The sequence below is a fragment of the Pan paniscus genome, chromosome 6 (genome assembly GCF_029289425.2).
Source record: "Pan paniscus chromosome 6, NHGRI_mPanPan1-v2.0_pri, whole genome shotgun sequence".
Taxonomy (NCBI): Eukaryota; Metazoa; Chordata; class Mammalia; order Primates; family Hominidae; genus Pan; species Pan paniscus.
Window position 1 is genome coordinate 97,518,616 of NC_073255.2, and position 19,363 is coordinate 97,537,978.

The 19,363-nt window shown below is 37.7% G+C and overlaps 1 long non-coding RNA gene across 8 annotated transcripts in view; it reads left to right on the top strand.

The window, feature by feature from the left end:
* LOC106634982 (uncharacterized) overlaps positions 1-19,363 on the top strand; it is a 109,569-nt gene that overhangs the window by 59,869 nt on the left and 30,337 nt on the right. For all 8 annotated transcript variants that reach the window (XR_008625881.2, XR_010112766.1, XR_008625879.1 and 5 more), the window contains 3 exons: positions 1,133-1,232; positions 4,237-4,316; positions 6,481-6,614. This is a non-coding gene — a long non-coding RNA (uncharacterized LOC106634982). The remainder of the gene's footprint in view (positions 1-1,132; positions 1,233-4,236; positions 4,317-6,480; positions 6,615-19,363) is intronic.

Sequence of the window (19,363 nt, forward strand, 5' to 3'; positions counted from 1 at the left end):
TTCTGTAAGAACATTTTTAAAAGATACTATTTGGAAAGGGTTTAGTTAATTCATTGCAAAATTTTTCATTATATAGCCAGGAGCAATTACTGACCCACTTACGCTTCAGTGAGCAGACTTGTTCCACAAACTGTTATTATACCTTATATGGCATTTTTTTCAGCCAAGTTGTATTGTCTCTTTGCTCCCACTGTCAACTCATAGATATGTAAACAAAAAGATTTTAGGTAAAAGTTACCAAAATTACTGGTTGCCATCACCTCTACCCATTCCCCACCCAGACGTGTAGACTGTAAATAATTTAACAAATGGCTTATCAGTTTGGTTATGGCTTATCTATACATTAAAAACACAGTGTTCATAGTGTAAAACAACTCCTGGTACACTGTCGGACTCTGCTGTATTCTTAGGCACTCAGAATTACTGTATAGTACACCTTTCACTTCTGCCGCTGAAACATGAATTTAAGGTTTATTATGACTCTGGTATAGAATATGATGCTCCTACTTGTACAGTCACTAAATCAGTCTTCTATCAATTCAGACATCTTGGGAAATTGAAACAATTTTGCCTTACTTGTTAACATTGCTTCACTTCCTTTTCATTTTGCAACTGCTGTATTGTATGTCACCGTCTAATAGATGACCAGATGGTGCTATTTGAAAGCTTCAATTTGTCCTAAAATTAAATTCCAATGAAAAGAACATCAGGAAAATTCACATTAGTAAAAGTTATGTTTTCAAAACTTGCTGCTACTACATTTAACTCATAATTATTTATAAATTCTCTTTATTATTTTAAAAGCAATTGAGAGAACTCTTCTTCGCTGAATGCATTTTCCCTGTAAATTGGAGCTAATGTGCAATAATATATTCCTTTTAATTAAAAGAGAGTGATGCATTTAAGTCATTAATTATAAATTAAGTTATTTTTGGATATTAATGCTATGTAATTTGTAGATTGAAATATTCATTACTATAGAACTTGGGCTATTTTAATGTATCTGCACTGAGTTGAAGACATATTTTACTTGAATACTTGGGCACAAGAAAACAGACTGTCATATCATCTACCATTGTTACACTAGTGCATCTTTCTCAGCTCACAACTGTGGTTTTGTGTTTCCTTCTAGACCTGCTGGCAGAAAAGGAGAAATGCTGTACGAGGTTTATGAATAGGTCAGTTTGGTATACAAACTGAAGCCCTAAGTGGACTGCTACTACTATTGCAGGGTTAGTGCTGAAAGACGGTGAGGAGGGAAAATTATCCCAATGAATAGAGGTTACAAGTTGTATGTGGTCATCCACTTTATTAGAAAAGTGGCCTGAGTTTAGAATTTAAAACATCTCATGGGAAATATGTAAGGGCTTGGTTGATTGTTCACGGGCCTGGAAAGAGAAAGTTTGAAAGATTAGAGACAACAAGCTCTGGGTAATAAGCTGTGAATGAACTGATAAGACTGGAATGTGAAGCTCTGTGTATTATATACTAGGGCCTCCTACATTGCATTGTCTATGTAAGAAGAACTCAACGATCACATAGAAAGTGATTTGGCTATTAGTTCTTAGCCTGCCTCTGATATCAGCCATTCAATTGCTGGCATGAGGGACTTGTGACCAGAATAGTCATAGTAGCAGGAAATGGCCCAACATAATGGGTTTTCACTCACCAATCCTAATTTAACTACTTTTGCTACCAAATTTCCAACATGCCAGCAACAGAGATCAAAGCTGAGGCCATAATTCAGCATTGTTTCCCAAGAAGACTCGAGATATTTTGTGGCAAATTGGTCTCATTAAACCACTTCCACTCAGGAGGGGGCAGCAGTTCAGTTTGACTTGAATGAAAATATTTTAGTGTTATGAATGTATCTTTCCTGTCTACAGGGAAGACAAGTTCATAATGGTAATGTGTTTTGATTCAAGTCAAACTACTATTCCAGGGCTAATAGAGTATTTGAGTCATTAGTATAGAATCCTATCTAATATATCACACAGAGGTTATAGAGTACTTGAGTCATTAGTATAGAATCCTATCTAATATCATATCACACAGAGAAGACACTTTACAGCAAAAGACAAGCAACCCTGGGCATCTGACTCTTGGCTACACTCATCCTATTTTATATATTAGGAAACAAAGTGTAGAAGTTGGAATATTCCCTCTTAGTTGTACTTGCAATGACCCATGTGGGCACAAATGTGCTTTCCATCACCACAATTCTGAGCTCTAATGTTTATATGCATACAGAATACCAGGGAAAGAATATTTCTACCAGGGGACACAGCAAGAATCTCACTAAACTTTAAGCTATAGTTGCCATTTGGTCAACAAGAAGCTAGCAGGGAGTGGACTAATTATTCTGGCCAAAGCAAATAACACTAACCATCAGGAGGAAGCAAGGCTGCTGTGATAAAACGGGGGTAGGATGAAAAGTTCATAGTATGCAGTCAAGCTACTGTGGCATCATTTGGTATTGTCCTGGCCAATTTAGATATTAATTAACCAATGCAGCAGTCACAGCCTGAGAAAGACAAAGAACCAGGACTCACAGCCCTCAGGAATAAGGGCGTGGATTACCCATCATGTAAGTAACCTAGGCCAGCAGAGGTGCTAATAGAGAAGAGAATCTCCCACAGCCATAGCACCCTGAACACACCAAATCTCATTTGATCTCAGAAGCTAAGCAGGGATGGGCCTAGTTAGTACTTGCATGGGAGAAGAGTATCTTGACTGGGCAGAAGAGAGATGATGAACATGTAAGGTGCAAGAGGCATTCTGCGATGGATGCTGTGGTGTCTGGCTCAGATCTTAATTCAGGATGGAACAATCACTACCCCAATCTCTGGGAGTACTGGCAGTTGATGTCACAGCTATATCCTTCCCAGACAATTGCTTTCAGACAAGGAGCAGGAAACAATAGTTTACTATTTTTTTTTCAATCCAGAACATCTCTGACCGGCCAGGTTCAGAGCTACCACTGAGGCTCTGCTAAAGTCGCTTTTGTAACTGTAGCACAGTTCATCTTCTCTCTTTGCCCAACTCTCCTTCTTTCGCTTCTTTGTGGGTGTCCTCCTCCTGCCCCACCAGGAGTATTTTCCAGTAAAAAACTTGCATGCAAATCTTTAGCTTGGTGTCTATTTTCTAAAAAATAAACTTACTGCATCAGGCTTAAACTATAAATTGGTTTTGATTTATTGGTTTAAAACACTTTAAAAATATTACTCTATTACAAGTCTTATTTTACACAGAGAACTTCGCAGTATGTAATGGGAAGATACTATGATTTTGTTACTTAATTTGTTTAACATTGACCTTTGAATGAAAGTGTGTGTGTGTGTGTGTGTGTGTGTGTGTGTAAATTAGCTTCCCATGCTCAGTAATTCAGCTAAGAAATTACAGGGGAATTGCAGTAGGTGTTTGTATGAACTCCAGAGGATTATATATTTTGCCTCAGAAGATGGCTAAAGGACACTGAAGATAACTGCAAAGCACCAAACGGCCATAAATCAGACATAAAAACAACACGGTATAAAAAATTACTTTATTTACAGTGGGTCCCCCAGATGTTAAAGAAAAGCTAGTTTATATGCCATAGCATCAACTGCAATTATTCAATTTTCTCTCTTTAAGATACTTGACATTTTACTTTAAAAAAGCGAAATTCTGATTATGCTTCATTCTGTTATCACTTGATTCATTCATCCAATACTCATTACATGGTGAATATTCCTTCTGATTTAAGGCATGAAGCCTCATGTTAATCTCCAAAATGTAAATCTTTCCTTAAAATACACGAGAACTTGTAACGCAAAGTGTAGTCTGTGCATCTGCACTAACAGCAGCACTTAGTAGCTTGCAGACATGCGAAATTCCCACTGTAGACCTCTAAAAACAGAATCTGCATTTTAGCAAGACTACCCCAAAATATTATATACACATTAAAGTTTGTTTGAGAATTACTGCATTAGAGAAAAATTAATTCTAGAGCTTTATCAGAACAAAGTTTTCTAATTTCACTCGAAAAACAAATTTCACTTGAATGAAATCAGAGGTTCTACTGTAAAAATCCAGGCTGATCACCAGCTGGGACATCTGCATGGCTACTTACTCTCAAAGGCTTAGGGGAAATATTACTTCAACTGGGAGGTGTGCACTTTTCCCTAAACAAAAATAAGGCCTCTTCTTCTCTCTGCACTGGATATTTCTAATGACTCCACATTTTCCTTATCACAGAACACAGCACACAAGAAAAGGTGTCTGTCTTTCCTGTGTAATGGACAGGTTTTGAATCGTGGGCCCAGAAGGATTGTCTGGTAAGTTCCCCTTTGTATTTCCACCTGCATGTTGCCGCAGTAGCTGTGGTGATACTAATTTGTGCCCTTTTCTCTGGCCATAGACGACTGGTCGAATGGCAAACATCTTACTCAGATAGAGTCATAAGGTCTCTTCTCTGGGAATTTTAGCCCTTGGAAATTATGTGGGCGCCTGGACTATCACATATACACTGGGATGCTGTATGTGGTAGCCATTTTCTGCTACAAGATCTAAGAAACAGAAGTTAGTTTGCAATGAAAGATTAATAATACAACAGGTACTCACAAAGAGGAGAAGTAAGGAAAATGGAAAACAATTTGAGTTTTCTAATATCAATGTAGGCCTTTGTTTCATTCTAAGGTTGCATCCTCCTCTTGAAACCTATGCAGAATCCCATTTTATTACCAAATTTTTCTTTCTCTTGAGTAGAAATTGGGTATCTACCATTTGCAACCAAAACATTATTAATATACCTTAGAACATTAGGAGCTTTGTGAAAATAAGATCAATTTTATATGATTTGGGTTGCAATGACCCTTCTCCTTCTATCAGGCAGTATTGGACACATTACCCAAAGCTTGGATAGAGTGTTCATTTTATACTGGACACAGTAGCACATTCAAGAGAAAAGCACCACTGTCATTTCAATAGATACCAGAAAGGTGTTTTTAAAATTTACATCTTGTTCCTGATATAAGTATTTGACATACAAGGAATAGAAAGAAATAATACCTGATTTAGTGATTCTATCTAAAACCTTCAGCAAGCAAAATAAATTCTTATGAAGCAGTAGAAGTATTTCCAATAAATTCAGGGCCATTTAAGAAAGTACCACAAAATAAAAGGATATAAGATTAAATATATAAAAACCCCAAATTCTCCTATAAAAATTAATAATTAATTATAAAAATGCAAAAAAGAAAAATCCCTTTAAAACAGCAACAAAAATCAATAAAGTATCTATGCATGTACTAAAACAGAAATGGACAAGACATATGTTGAGAAAACTTTAAAAAATGAGTTAGTGGGTGCAGCGCACCAGCATGGCACATGTATACATATGTAACTAACCTGCACAATGTGCACATGTACCCTAAAACTTAAAGTATAATTAAAATAAATAAAGAAAAATACAATAAAGAAAAAGTAGATCTAGCCCATATTCATAAATAATAAACATGGTACACATTTAGTTTTCAAATCAACCTATATATGTACTACAATTTTAATCAAAGTTGTTCTGAAGATCTTTTATGGGACTTGCCAAGTTGATTCTATAATCAGTATGTCAGCTTAGCAAGACCAACTTTGGAAATGAAAAAAGATGGGGACTTACTCTATCAAATGCCAAAATATCTTATACATTTAGATAATTTAAAAAATCAAGTTTGAATGAAGTCTCTATCTCATATCTTTCTAAACTATAACTTCCACATTTACTGAACATTAAGGAAAAATATTGGCAGAATACAATAAAAAATTTTTATGATTTTAAGGCAGGGAAGGCCATCTTATGCTCCAAAAATGAAGCAAGATCTCTGAAGTAAAATATTTTAATTGACAAAAGTAAACTACTATATGGTAAATAACATTATCGGCAAATTTAACAACACAAAAACCCTTAAAATAATTAACATTAAGCCCCCAAATCCCACAAAAAGAAAAAAATTGCCAAAAGCTCCACACCCAACACGAGTTACAAACTAGAAATGCAAGTATTATTAATCTTCCTAATACAGGGAAACAAAAACAACAATAATAAAACACTAATTTTTATAATAACTAGCATATGTAAAGGTTTGGTGAAATTGATACCTTATATATACTCCTATCGGCGTGCAAAAGCCATTTTGGAGAAAAATGAGGCAGAATATTATTACGTTTTGTTTCCAAAAGCCCACTGGAAAATAAAAAACAGACACTAGGCTTCTATTAACAGGGAAAGTGGGCAATTGCTGAAGGTAATTCACTCAAGCCAATTATGACAAGCTAATTCACCAAATAGCCAAATTGCAAAAGTCAATTCATAGAAAAATCAATTTGGCAAATTTAAATTAAAACAAATATTTTTAAAGTTTACAATAATTTAAATTGCATGAAAAATTTAAACAAACATTTTGTTTTGGATAGTTGACACATTTTTTATTTTTATTTTCTTGACAGAATTATAAGGAATGTCCATTTGTGCTTTAGCAACTTGAAGCTTCAGTGGAAAGAATCAGAACACAGAGAAAACTTGCTGCTAGGACAAAAATGAAGGAAAGAATCATCCCAGGATGGTGATACCGGGGTTACAGGTGAGCGAGGGGCACAAAGAAGGGAAGCCAGAAGGGCATATATTTAGAACATGATCACCACCTTCTGAAAAGTGAAATATTTTTTATTTCTAAATAACTCAACTTAAATTTTGCAGAAATCTGCAAAAGCTGACAAAATTATCTTACGTCCTCAAATTTGTGTAAGTACTATAAGTAATTTTTAAATTATTAAATTTTATTGCATTGGAAATTGACAAATTATAACTGCATAAAGAATTATTGTATGATCCAGCAATTCCACAGTTGGGTGTACATTCAAAGGACATATGTAAAGCGATTATGTAAATCGATATGTAGCGATATGTAAATCATTATGTAAAGCGATATCTGCACCGCCATGTTCATTAAAGCATTGTTCAAATTACCTGAGTTATGGAATCAGCCTGTATCTGTCAACAGATGAATGGAGAAAGAAAATGTGCTATCTATACACAATGAAATACTATTTAGCCTTTAAAAAGAAGGAAATAAAATCATTGTTACAACACAAATAGTTAAAATGTAAAAAAGTAAACATTGCAAAATGTTTATTTGACAAATTGATTAGTTGGCAAAATGCCTTTCAGTGAATTGGCTTTGGTAAAATGGCTAAACAGATTGTGGCTTAGTCAATGAAACAATGCATTATAGTTTAAAAGAATGAGGTAGATCACAGAATGTGATATGATACTTTAAATAAAGTAATTAGTAAATTAGTAAAAAGTGAATTAGTAAAAAGTAATTAATAAAATTAAATAAAAAATAAAATAAAAAGTAATTAGTAAAATTAGTAAAGTAATTAGTAAAAAGTAAAAACCACACAAAACAAAATGGCACATTTCTTTAGGTACAAAGAGTTAGGATACACTTTCAAATAATGATAGACTGTCTTTGGGAGAGGAGAGACTTTTGCCCCAAATCTTATAAGTAAAATTTAATATCTTATTCAGATGATTAAAATTAAATTTACATTTATATGTAGCAGGAAATTTAATTTATATCTTCCCCTTATCTTGAGACTTTGCCAAAGGTCCCATGCTAAGACCATGACTGCTGAGGCCCCAAACACTCTAGAGCAAGGTGATAGACCACAACACTGACTCAGTGGTAATGTAACAGAACTTGTGGACTTTGGCTCATACTCAGCTGCAAGCTGTGCAGAGTTGAAAAAAATCAAGGAAGCATTTAGGAGGGCAAGGTCAATAAGTAGGTATTCACTTTTTGGCCCAAAACTGGGCCAAAAGAGTGTTGGACACCCTCCCACTTCTTCTCTAGGAAATTGCCAAGTGCTTTCCCTGCACATAAATTAAGCCAGGTAGGGGTGACGTGACTTGGAATCTTCTGCTGCCACAGGAGTATGATGGTCCAGAGAATTTGAGAATGTGAACAGTGTCCCTTGGTCTTGCAGAAGTACCAATTACTACTGTGCTTGACTGAAGAATCAATAAAAATTGTTGAGGGATGCTGCTGTGATAAGCAGAATAATGACCTCCTCCCTGAAAAATGTCTATGTCATAATCCCCAGAACTTAAATGACAAAAGGGAAATCAAAGATATGATTAAGTTAAGAATCTTGAATGGTTAGATTGTCCTGGAATAATCACAAGGGACTTTATAAGAAAGAGACGGGAGTATCAGGATGAGAGAAGTAAATATGACAATGGAAGCAAAGGTTGGAGTGATGTCCTTTGAAGGTGGAGGAAAGGGCCACAAGACCAGGGGTGCACGCCACCTCTAGGGGCTGGAAAAGAAAACGGATTTTCCACGAGAGACTCCAGAACGAGTGTAGCCCTATTAACATCCCAATTTCAGTCCCATAAAATTAATTCTGAATGTCTGACTTCCAGAACTCTAAGGTAAGTAATTTCCTCTATTTTAAGCAAAAAAAAAAAAAAATGTGTAGTAATTTATCATAGCAACAACAGGAATACAGCTACTGACCTCAGGTGACAATCGGTGTTGAATAAGTCATGTATATGTTCTTCCATCCTTCCTTCCTGTGTCATCTGATCCTGGATGAAATAGAAACAAAAGCAGGTTAAAAGACAGGGGGGAAAGAAAAATGACCATAACAGCGAAGAAAATAAAGAAGAAAAGAGCCCAAAGGGAAGAAAACAGACCACACCCATTTTCCCACTTCAGATTCTCCAGTCTGTGTCAGTCTTGAGCTGAGGAACAGCAGAGAACTTTTGAATTAAGATACAGAACATTTGATTTAGATCAACCTGGAATTTTCTAGACCTAAAAAATAAATATTCCTTTAATGCCTGAAAATGATCATAAAGCTGTGAGTTTAAGATATTTTCCTTAAGAGCTGGGAAAGAAGAGCAGGTTGGAAGAGAAAAGGTGAGAGATAAAGATAGTTATTCCCCTATTGTTCCTAGAATAGCAAGTCCCTTCAATATTACACATACATACACTCCGTCACCCTGAAAACATATAGTCTGTTGGGGAATGACTTTGGAGATAAGGGATAAAAGGTTTTCTCATTTTACTTTATAGAAGCATCTGTTTTCAAAACAGTTAAAATGTCTGTTCTACTTTTAACAATTCCAATAGTCAAAGAAATATCTGTCTAGCTTATTTAGTTACAGATGTAGATATTGGTGACATGAAGGGACTTTGTTTTCCATCTCAATCGCCATGAGGCAGAGCAACCCACACATCTAGATGAGGTGAGAGGTGAGAAAGATCAATAATTCAGTTAAGCAGGAAATGAGTGATTTAGTTCTTCAAATAATTGTAGCATCCCTTATATTTTGCCTGGTAATATTGGCGTGGGTATCAGTGGAAGTGATATGTTTCCCATCACTCCCAAATTTCAGATGGAAAATTTGTGTGTATGTGTGTGTGTGTGCACGCAAAGTCATTTTATTCTCTTCCTCTGACGTTCCTTTGGACTTCTTCAGAATGTGCCAGATGTCCACAGATTATTCAGTTATCTAAATGATTAAATTATGTAGTATAGACTACCAGAGAATAAGACAATTGGAGTAAATCATTAATTCTATGGTGTCAAGAGTAATTGCAAAAGAAGGAGACAGTGGAGGTTCGCAGAGGCTGCACTTCTGGGGACAGGGGAATAGTATGTGCAAAGATATGGAAGTGGAATGTTACAGCTGATAATGTGACATGTGCTTATTGTAAGGTGAAGAAAGCAGCTGGGCTGACTCCTTAATGCTAGCCTCCACACCACAGGATAAACGTTCTCTTCCAGATAAGTCATTGAGTTAACATGAATACTTTTTATCCATCTTTGCATTCACATTCACGTTTATAGACTTCACGCTTGGTTTGTTTGCTTTCACAAAAGATAAATTTCTCATGTTTGAAAAATTCTAAGTTATTGGGCTGGGACACTCATATATCCTCATAATGTTAATTGTTCCAGAAACTATTATTTGTGGTCACTGCCTGATTTCTGTGTTTCTTGGCTGTTACAGAGAGGCTAAAGTGTCAACCATCATTCTGTTAGAATTGCTTAGTAATGCTTGCGTTGAATTGGCTACATAGGAAGCTTAGCTCAATGCCTATGTGCTGGTGTGAAATGTGTTGCTTCTGTGATATGCCTAGTATCTCCAGCTAAAAGAACAGAAGACCTTCAGGGAACTAGAGTTTCTGAGAGCAAGGTGAGAGGATTATGCATGAAGGCACTGGGCTGTCATCCATGATGCGGGTGGGTGAGAATTCTCTCTACGTTATTATAAAATATAGCAATGGTAAATATAGAACAAGTTGTCATCTTACAAAATAAGTTTTTGCTACAAATTTTCCCCCAAGTTTTTTTCTATTTGAAGACCTTGCATGACTTGCTTCTCATATAGCTGCTTTGGGCCCTAGAGTCTACATTTCATCCTCAGTGTCATGATCTCTGCCACTTAGCAGCATTTCGTTTTCACAATTTAGTGACATGTCTGTCAAAAGCAATGGACTAAATTGCTCAGCAGTTAATTTATATTAATTTTGAGAAATGCATTTCAGTTTTTGATTATGTTAATAAGACTTTTACTTTGAGGGTAGAATATTCTAGCAAATGAAAAAGGTGTTACAATCTTTAGCCAAAAAGAAACCACATATTTTGCAAAGGAACAGAAAGGATTTTGAAAGAGCCCCAGCGTCTAAAAATCTTTTTAATTGAAATTCTTTTAAGTGTGGCTCATAGTTTAATGGGCCTTATATGGCAACATTGCTCCCAGATAATGGCCATTCCTAAATATCATGACATTAAAGCATAGAATAAAGAATGTTCTATGACAACTTTACAATGTATTGCATACACAAATTGAGGTAATGATAGCTAGGTGTTTTGTGCTAATGGAGTCATTATATTGATCCATGGTGAGACAGAGATGCCAGCTCTCCCTTTGCTCAGTATTATAAACTACAACTGTAATTGTTAACAAAAGAATATATAGAAAGAGAAAGTTGGTGAGAACCTTATTTACTTCCTATGTCAATATTTTCTTTTTTTAAATTTTATTATTATACTTTAAGTTTTAGGGTACATGTGCACAATGTGCAGGTTAGTTACATATGTATACATGTGACATGCTGGTGCGCTGCACCCACTAACTCGTCATCTAGCATTAGGTATATCTCCCAATGCTATCCCTCCCCCCTCCCCCCACCCCACAACAGTCCCCAGAGTGTGATGTTCCCCTTCCTGTGTCCATGTGTTCTCATTGTTCAATTCCCACCTATGAGTGAGAATATGCGGTGTTTGGTTTTTTGTTCTTGCGATAGTGTACTGAGAATGATGATTTCCAGTTTCATCCATGTCCCTACAAAGAACATGAACTCATCATTTTTTATGGCTGCATAGTATTCCATGGTGTATATGTGCCACGTTTTTTTAATCCAGTCTATCATTGTTGGACATTTGGGTTGGTTCCAAGTCTTTGCTATTGTGAATAGTGCCGCAATAAACATACGTGTGCATGTGTCTTTATAGCAGCATGATTTATAGTCCTTTGGGTATATACCCAGTAATGGGATGGCTGGGTCAAATGGTATTTCTAGTTCTAGGTCCCTGAGGAATCGCCACACTGACTTCCACAATGGTTGAACTAGTTTACAGTCCCACCAACAGTGTAAAAGTGTTCCTATTTCTCCACATCCTCTCCAGCAGCTGTTGTTTCCTGACTTTTTAATGATTGCCATTCTAACTGGTGTGAGTTGATATCTCATTGTGGTTTTGATTTGCATTTCTCTGATGGCCAGTGATGATGAGCACTTTTTCATGTGTTTTTTGGCTGCATAAATGTCTTCTTTTGAGAAGTGTCTGTTCATGTCCTTCGCCCACTTTTTGATGGGGTTGTTTGTTTTTTTCTTGTAAATTTGTTGGAGTTCATTGTAGATTCTGGATATTAGCCCTTTGTCAGATGAGTAGGTTGCAAAAATTTTCTCCCATTTTGTGGGTTGCCTGTTCACTCTGATGGTAGTTTCTTTTGCTGTGCAGAAGCTCTTTAGTTTAATTAGATCCCATTTGTCAATTTTGGCTTGTGTTGCCATTGCTTTTGGTGTTTTAGACATGAAGTCCTTGCCCGTGCCTATGTCCTGAATGGTAATGCCAAGGTTTTCTTCTAGGGTTTTTATGGTTTTAGGTCTAACATTTAAGTCTTTAATCCATCTTGAATTGATTTTTGTATAAAGTGTAAGGAAGGGATCCAGTTTCAGCTTTCTACATATGGCTAGCCAGTTTTCCCAGCACCATTTATTAAATAGGGAATCCTTTCCCCATTGCTTGTTTTTCTCAGGTTTGTCAAAGATCAGATAGTTGTAGATATGCGGCGTTATTTCTGAGGGCTCTGTTCTGTTCCACTGGTCTATATCTCTGTTTTGGTAACAGTACCATGCTGTTTTGGTTACTGTAGCCTTGTAGTATAGTTTGAAGTAAGATAGCGTGATGCCTCCAGCTTTGTTCTTTTGGCTTAGGATTGACTTGGTGATGCAGGCTCTTTTTTGGTTCCATATGAACTTTAAAGTAGTTTTTTCCAATTCTGTGAAGAAAGTCATTGGTAGCTTGATGGGGATGGCATTGAATCTATAAATTACCTTGGGCAGTATGGCCATTTTCACGATATTGATTCTTCCTACCCATGAGCATGGAATGTTCTTCCATTTGTTTGTATCCTCTTTAATTTCATTGAGCAGTGGTTTGTAGTTCTCCTTGAAGAGGTCCTTCACGTCCCTTGTAAGGTGGATTCCTAGGTATTTTATTCTCTTTGAAGCAATTGTGAATGGGAGTTCACTCATGATTTGGCTCTCTGTTTGTCTGTTATACTCAACTGTGTCATAAAAATTCAGCATCAGAATAGGTGTGTTTTTGTGATTTTAAATATGAGAGACTCAGAATTCAAATTCAGGCTTGCCTTATAAACTTTCAGACCCTCAATTTTCTCACCGACACAAATTAAGATTACAGTACCCATCTTTCTGTTCCTATCTTTCTGCATTACTGTGAGAAAAACATATTTACATGACTTTGAAATGACATCAACAAGGGACAAGGTGGCAGAGTAGGAAATAGCAGTATTCATCCCCCCAACCCCCTCAAAAAAAGCAAAAAAAAAAAAAAAATTAAAACCAAACAAACAACAACAAATGGAGAATATACACACAGAAAGAAATACTGGTGAGATCGACATCCCTGAAATGCCAGTAAATGTCTAAGAACAAAGAAGAAAGGCAGAGGCTGTAGGTATCAGCCATGTGGCTGGAACCACCTTGGTTTCCAGTGGCCAGCTCTGTTGAGAACACTGGTTCCTTTTGTAACTGAGGTAACAAACATCCATTTCCACCAGGAAACTCTAGAGAGGAAGAGTTGGGTACAAAACTCTAACCCCATAAAAAGCAGCCATTGTTGAGCTGCTTTGGGAAAAGAAATGCCACCTCTCCAAATCTTCTGTATGCCCCAACTCCAAAGCTATGGCTATATCCAAAGTGCCCATACTCCAGCCCTGTGCTCTGTGGTTGCACTTTAACTGCTTACATCTCAGAAGCTGGAGCACTGTCATAGCAAACTAGTTTGCACTCCAAGCCCCAGAGCCAAAATCTCTCTGAGCATGCCTGCATTCTGGACACCAGCTCAGCTGCCATAGAGAGCTTGGGCTTAGGCCACGCTCAGAGGCCACGCCCAGGGCCACTGTAACTTTGCACACAACTATGTTCCTATAATAGGCTCCCTGAATACTTCACAAGCATCCATCCCTTGCATACTGTTACCAATGCAGCAGAAGGGTGCTAGTACTCCAGACACCAATGCCATTACTGTCCGAGATTCCAGAGCTATCATCTCTCCATGTGTGTTCACGCTTTAGGCTTCAGCTCGGTGACAACTCAATGAGTGCCACTCATCAGACACCAGTGCCACTACTATTGTGAACAAGCTCACAAGTTGGACCTACTGCCAAGAGGGATCCCCTCAGCCAAAATTTCCCTTTTGGAAGAAAAAGACACCTTATCTGCCATCACTAGAGACCCTTTAGACTCCAATTGGTTACACCCTGTGAAGGACTGGCCCACAACTAATCAGTGGCTGAAGTGGAGACTTGGCCTACAGCCATGCAGAGGCTTAAGTGGAAACTTGTTATCACAGGAGTGAGGATGTGGCCTGTATGCTGCTTACTCTTGCCTAGAATTGGATGCACCTGCTTGTTTTTTTTTTTTTTTTTTTTTTTTTTTTGCTTATGTTTTAAACCTTGGTTACCTTAATTTCCTATTCTTCTGTCACACAATCATATAAAAATTAGTGATGAACTATTTTACATTCTTTGTGTATGTGTGCCTGTGTGTATTATAACCACTTTATTGTGGTGTGATTGGCATACAAAAAGCTGTACATGTTTAATGTACACAACGTGATGGGTTTGGAGATAACTATACATATATGAACCACCACCACTGTCAATGCTGTAAATGTATCCATTACCTCCAAAAGGTTTCTCCCATCCCCTTTGGGTTTTTTGCTGCTATCGCTCTGTTTTGGCTTTTCCTTTGGTGGTAAGAGTACTTAACAGAAGACCTACTATTTTATATTTTTATTACTAAGTATTTGAAATCCAGTGTATAGTTCAGTGTATCTATATAACACATCTCAATTCTAACCAGCCACATTTCAAGTGCCCAATAGCCATATGGCTAGTGGCTTCCATATCAGCTAGTGTAGCTTTAAAGAACTAACCAGGCAAACTGGGGAAGAGAAGTTATACAGACAGTGAGAAGATTCCAGTAAGTGCAAAGTATCAAGGTGAAGTACAGAAACTTAAATAGCCTGTCTTACAGAGAGCACGGGTTTCAGGTAAAGTAGCATGATACAGAGCTAAAATCACATGGAATTTTAGAGCTCATGTTATTTAGAGCCATGTATTGTGTTCTTTATTCTACATGTTATGAGAAGTAATTGAAAATTTTACGTAGGGTATACAGGTACTGATTCAGATTTCAAAGGATTGCCCTTGCTGCTCTAGGAAGAATGGATTGAAGGGGCAAGAGTGGATATGAAGGAGAACATCCAGAAATTATAATTAGCACTTGCCATTGTCCAGGCAAGAGCAGGTGATAACAAGGACTGTGGAATGCAGTGAAGAGATTCAAGATATTTAGTAGATAAAATTAATTAGACTTTTTTTTTTAAATCTCTGTAGACGGTCTGGCTCCATTGACTGGCTGGAGTGCAGTGGGTGATGACGGCCCACTGTACCTTGAACTCCTGGCTTAAGCAATCCTTTTGCCTCAGTTTTCCAAACTGCTGGGATTACAGACGTGAGCCATCACACCTAGCCAGGCTTTTCCTTTTATCTTTTCTATTTGAGAAGGGAATTACCTAGAAGAGAGGTAAAAGCTATTTGCATTTGCTTTGTTTCCAGCTTTCCCGGAGAGGTAAATGTTATGCAAAGTCTGAGGGACAAAATTGGTCAACTCAGAGTTAGACAAGAGCCAATTAAATTATTTAGTTGGATAACTAGACATATATTTTGAGGACTGGATACATAGTAGTTGAGCTGAAATAAATGATCTGGTCTGGTCTTTGAATTTCAGAGGACACCATTGATCCTTGCAGATTGTCAGGTTCCGGGGATGGCTCAGATTTATAGCTTCAGGGTTTGGTTGCCCGGCATATAACTGGCACTAAATAAATGTTTCTTGAATATGCTTTGTTATGACCCCCTTTCTTCCCATGATGAGGTGGTAGCTAAGACTGACAAGCCAGGCAAATAGACCTTCAGCAGTATTCAATTTGTGCACCTGTAATTTTTTTCCCCATTTTCACACTGACCCTTGCCTTAATTAATGATTGCAAGGCCTGGGTGTGGCCCATGCACAAGCAGCCTTGAGTCCAAACATGGGTTAGTGAATTTTTATGGTTATTTCTCACTATTAAAGTCATAAGCACATTTAACAAATCACTTTGAACCTAAAAGGTAAAAGGTTCAGATTAATATTACTAAAATGTAGTTATAAATTGTATTATGTAAATAAGAGAACAAAATCCATTGCAATTAATTCTATCAGTAAAATTGGATCAATACAAGGTTTTCATACAATGCTTCCATGGCTTTTATCTTGGTGACACACTTACATCTAGGATTTTGCGAAGAAAAGCCTGTTTAGACTTGACTTTTCCATCCTTCTGAATTTTTTTTATGCAAGTCACAGCCACAGTTCCTTTCTTTTGCACGTAACAATAATAAAATACGACATCTTAAATATTCAGAAAAACCTACAAAGTTTCAAACTTTCAAAGCTGTCTAGAGCACCTGTACATCACAGTGATATGAAAATCATCCCTCCTCAACTGTAATTGTATTTTAATGTAAAATAATATCAGTGACTTAAATATGCCTAAATTTAGGAACTAATAAACCAACATTATTTTAAAGTGTCTATCATGCTGCACCTTGTACAATTCTAGAAGTGTTGAGAAATTAAATCCTTACCCTCAATAAACTGACACTATGGCTGAGAAAGCAAAGTGAATTAAAGAGAAAAACATTCATGATAACATGTGTGTTATTAGCCAGGGAAATTGAGTAGCTTTGTATTTACTGGATAGGGAAAAGATTTAATGGGGATGTTTGGCTTGTTTTCTTTTGGCTGAAATAAGGAGTAAATTAGATAAGTGAAAGAGGGCTGAATTTTCCTCTTTGAGTGTTTTTACCATAAACATGATGGAACCAGAATGAAAAGCATTCTGTAGTGGGGAGGTGGTTCATAATAAGTCTGCTAACAGACTGGTTGTAACAGTACTCTCAGAGACTGTGTTGGTCCATTTTTCATTGCTATAAAAAATGCCTGAGGTAAGAGGTTTACTTGGTTCATGGTTCTGCAGGTTGTACAGCAAGCATGGCACCACCATCTGCTCAGTTTCTGGTGAGGGTCTCAGGCAGCTTACAATCATGGTGGGAGGTAAAGGGGGCAGCCCACATATCACATGGAGAGAGGAGGAGCAAGAGAGAGAAGGAAGAAGTCCCAGACCGTTTTAACCAACAAGATCTCTCATGAACTGGGCAAGAAATCACTCATCACCAAAGGGATGGTGCTAAACCATTCATGAGGGATCCACCCCCACGATGGAATGCCTCCCACTATGGCCTACCTCCAACATTAGGAATCACATTTCAACATGAGATAGAGAGGGAACACACATCCAAACCATATCAGAGACATTTAATAACATAGTGTTAAATGAATAAACTATAAAATGTGACAGTTATTTATATTTTTGTCACATTTTGACACTAGTTACTTTTTCTTACCTATAGAGTCATTTTGAAATTAAGGACAGATAGGTGATAAGCACTCTGCTAAGTGTTGTGGCCAAAAGAAAGGGATAAGAAATAACTCCTGTCCTCAAATCATTCTCTTCCAGTATCATTTTCTTATTTGGGGCCATCATCATTTTTCATTTGGACTTCCAAACTAAACTCCCTAATCTCTCTCCCTGACAATAAATCATCCACAGGCTTTCAAGGACAGTTTTCTTAAGTACAAATCTAATCAAGTTACTGTTCTGCTTAAAATTCTTCAATGAATTTGTGTATGTTGCATAAAATCTTGGTTCTTTAATATGACATAGACATTTCTTAACAGTTTGCATTTTTCCTGGCCATCTTGTTTATATTGAAGCCACACAAAACTATTTACTGTTTCCCAAATCTACCTTGTTCTTTCATGGCTCTGGTTCAAGGATAGTGACTTGAGCATATTTTCACTGTTATATACCATTTTGATAAGGTTTGGCTCTGTGTCCCCACCCAAATCTCATCTTGAATTGTGCTCCCTTAATTCCCATTTGTTGTGTGAGGGACCCAGTGGGAGATAATTGAATCATGGGGGTGGTATCTCACATACTGTTCTCATGGTAGTGAATAAGTCTCACAAGATCTGATGGTTTTATAAGGTGAGAAACCCCTTTCACTTGGTTCTCATTCTGTCTCTTGCTGCCACCACGTAAGAAGTGCCTTTCACCTTCTGCCATGATTGTGAGGCCTCCCTAGCCACATGAGACTGTAAGTCCATTAAACCTCTTCCTTTTATAAAATGCCCAGTCTTGGGGATGTCTTTATCAGCAGTGTGAAAATGGATTAATGCAGTAAACTGATATCAGTAGAGTGGGGTGCTACTGAAAAGATACCCAAAAATGTGGAAGCAACTTTAAAACTGGGTAACAGGCAGGGGTTGGAAGAGTTTGGAGGGCTCAGAAGAAGACAGGAAAATGTGGGACACTTTGGAACTTCCTAGAGACTTGTTGAATGGCTTTGCCCAAAATGCTGATCATGATATGGACAATAAAGTCCAGGCTGAGGTGGTTTCAGATAGAAATGAGGAACTTGTTGGGAACTGAAGCAAAGGTGACTCTTGCTGTTTTAGCAAAGAGACTGGTGGCATTTTGCCCCTGCCCTAGAGATTTGTGGAACTTTCAACTTGAGAGAGATGATTTAGGGGATCTGGTAGAAGAAATTTCTAAGCAGCAAAGCATTGAATAAGTGACTTGGGTGCTGTTAAAGACATTCAGTTTTATAAGGGAAGGAGAGCATACAAGTTTGGAAAATTTGCAGCCTGACAGTGCAAGACAAAAGAAAATCCCATTTTCTGAGGAGAAAGTCAAGCTGCCTGCAGAAATTTGCATAAGTAACGAGGAGCTGAATGTTAATCCCCAAGACAATGGGGGAAAATGACTCCAGGGCATGTCAGAGGTCTTCATGGCAGCCCCTCCCATCACAGGCTGAGAGGCCTAGGAGGAAAAAGTGGTTTCATGGGCCAGGACCAGGATCTCCAGGTTGTGTGCAGCCTAGGGACTTGGTGTCCTGTGTCCCAGCTGCTCGAGGCATGGCTGAAAGGAGCCAACACAGAGCTCTGGTCGTGGCTTCAGAGGGTACAAGCCCCAAGCCTTGGCAGTTTCCACGAGGTGAGCCTGTGAGTGCACAGAAGTCAAGAACTGAGGTTTGGAAACCTCTGCCTAGATTTCAGAACATGTGTGGAAACACCTGGATGCCCAGGCAGAAGTTTGCTACAGGGACAGAGCCCTCATGGAGAACCTCTGCTAGGGCAATGCAGAAGGAAAATATGGGGTCAGAGCCCCCACACAGAGTCCCTACTGGGACACCACCTAGTGGAGCTTTGAGAAGAGGGCCACCATCCTCCATATCCCAGAATGGTAGATCCATTGACAGCTTGCACCATTTCCTTGGAAAAGCCACAGAAACTCAATGCCAGCCCATGAAAGCAGCCAGGAAGGAAGTTGTACT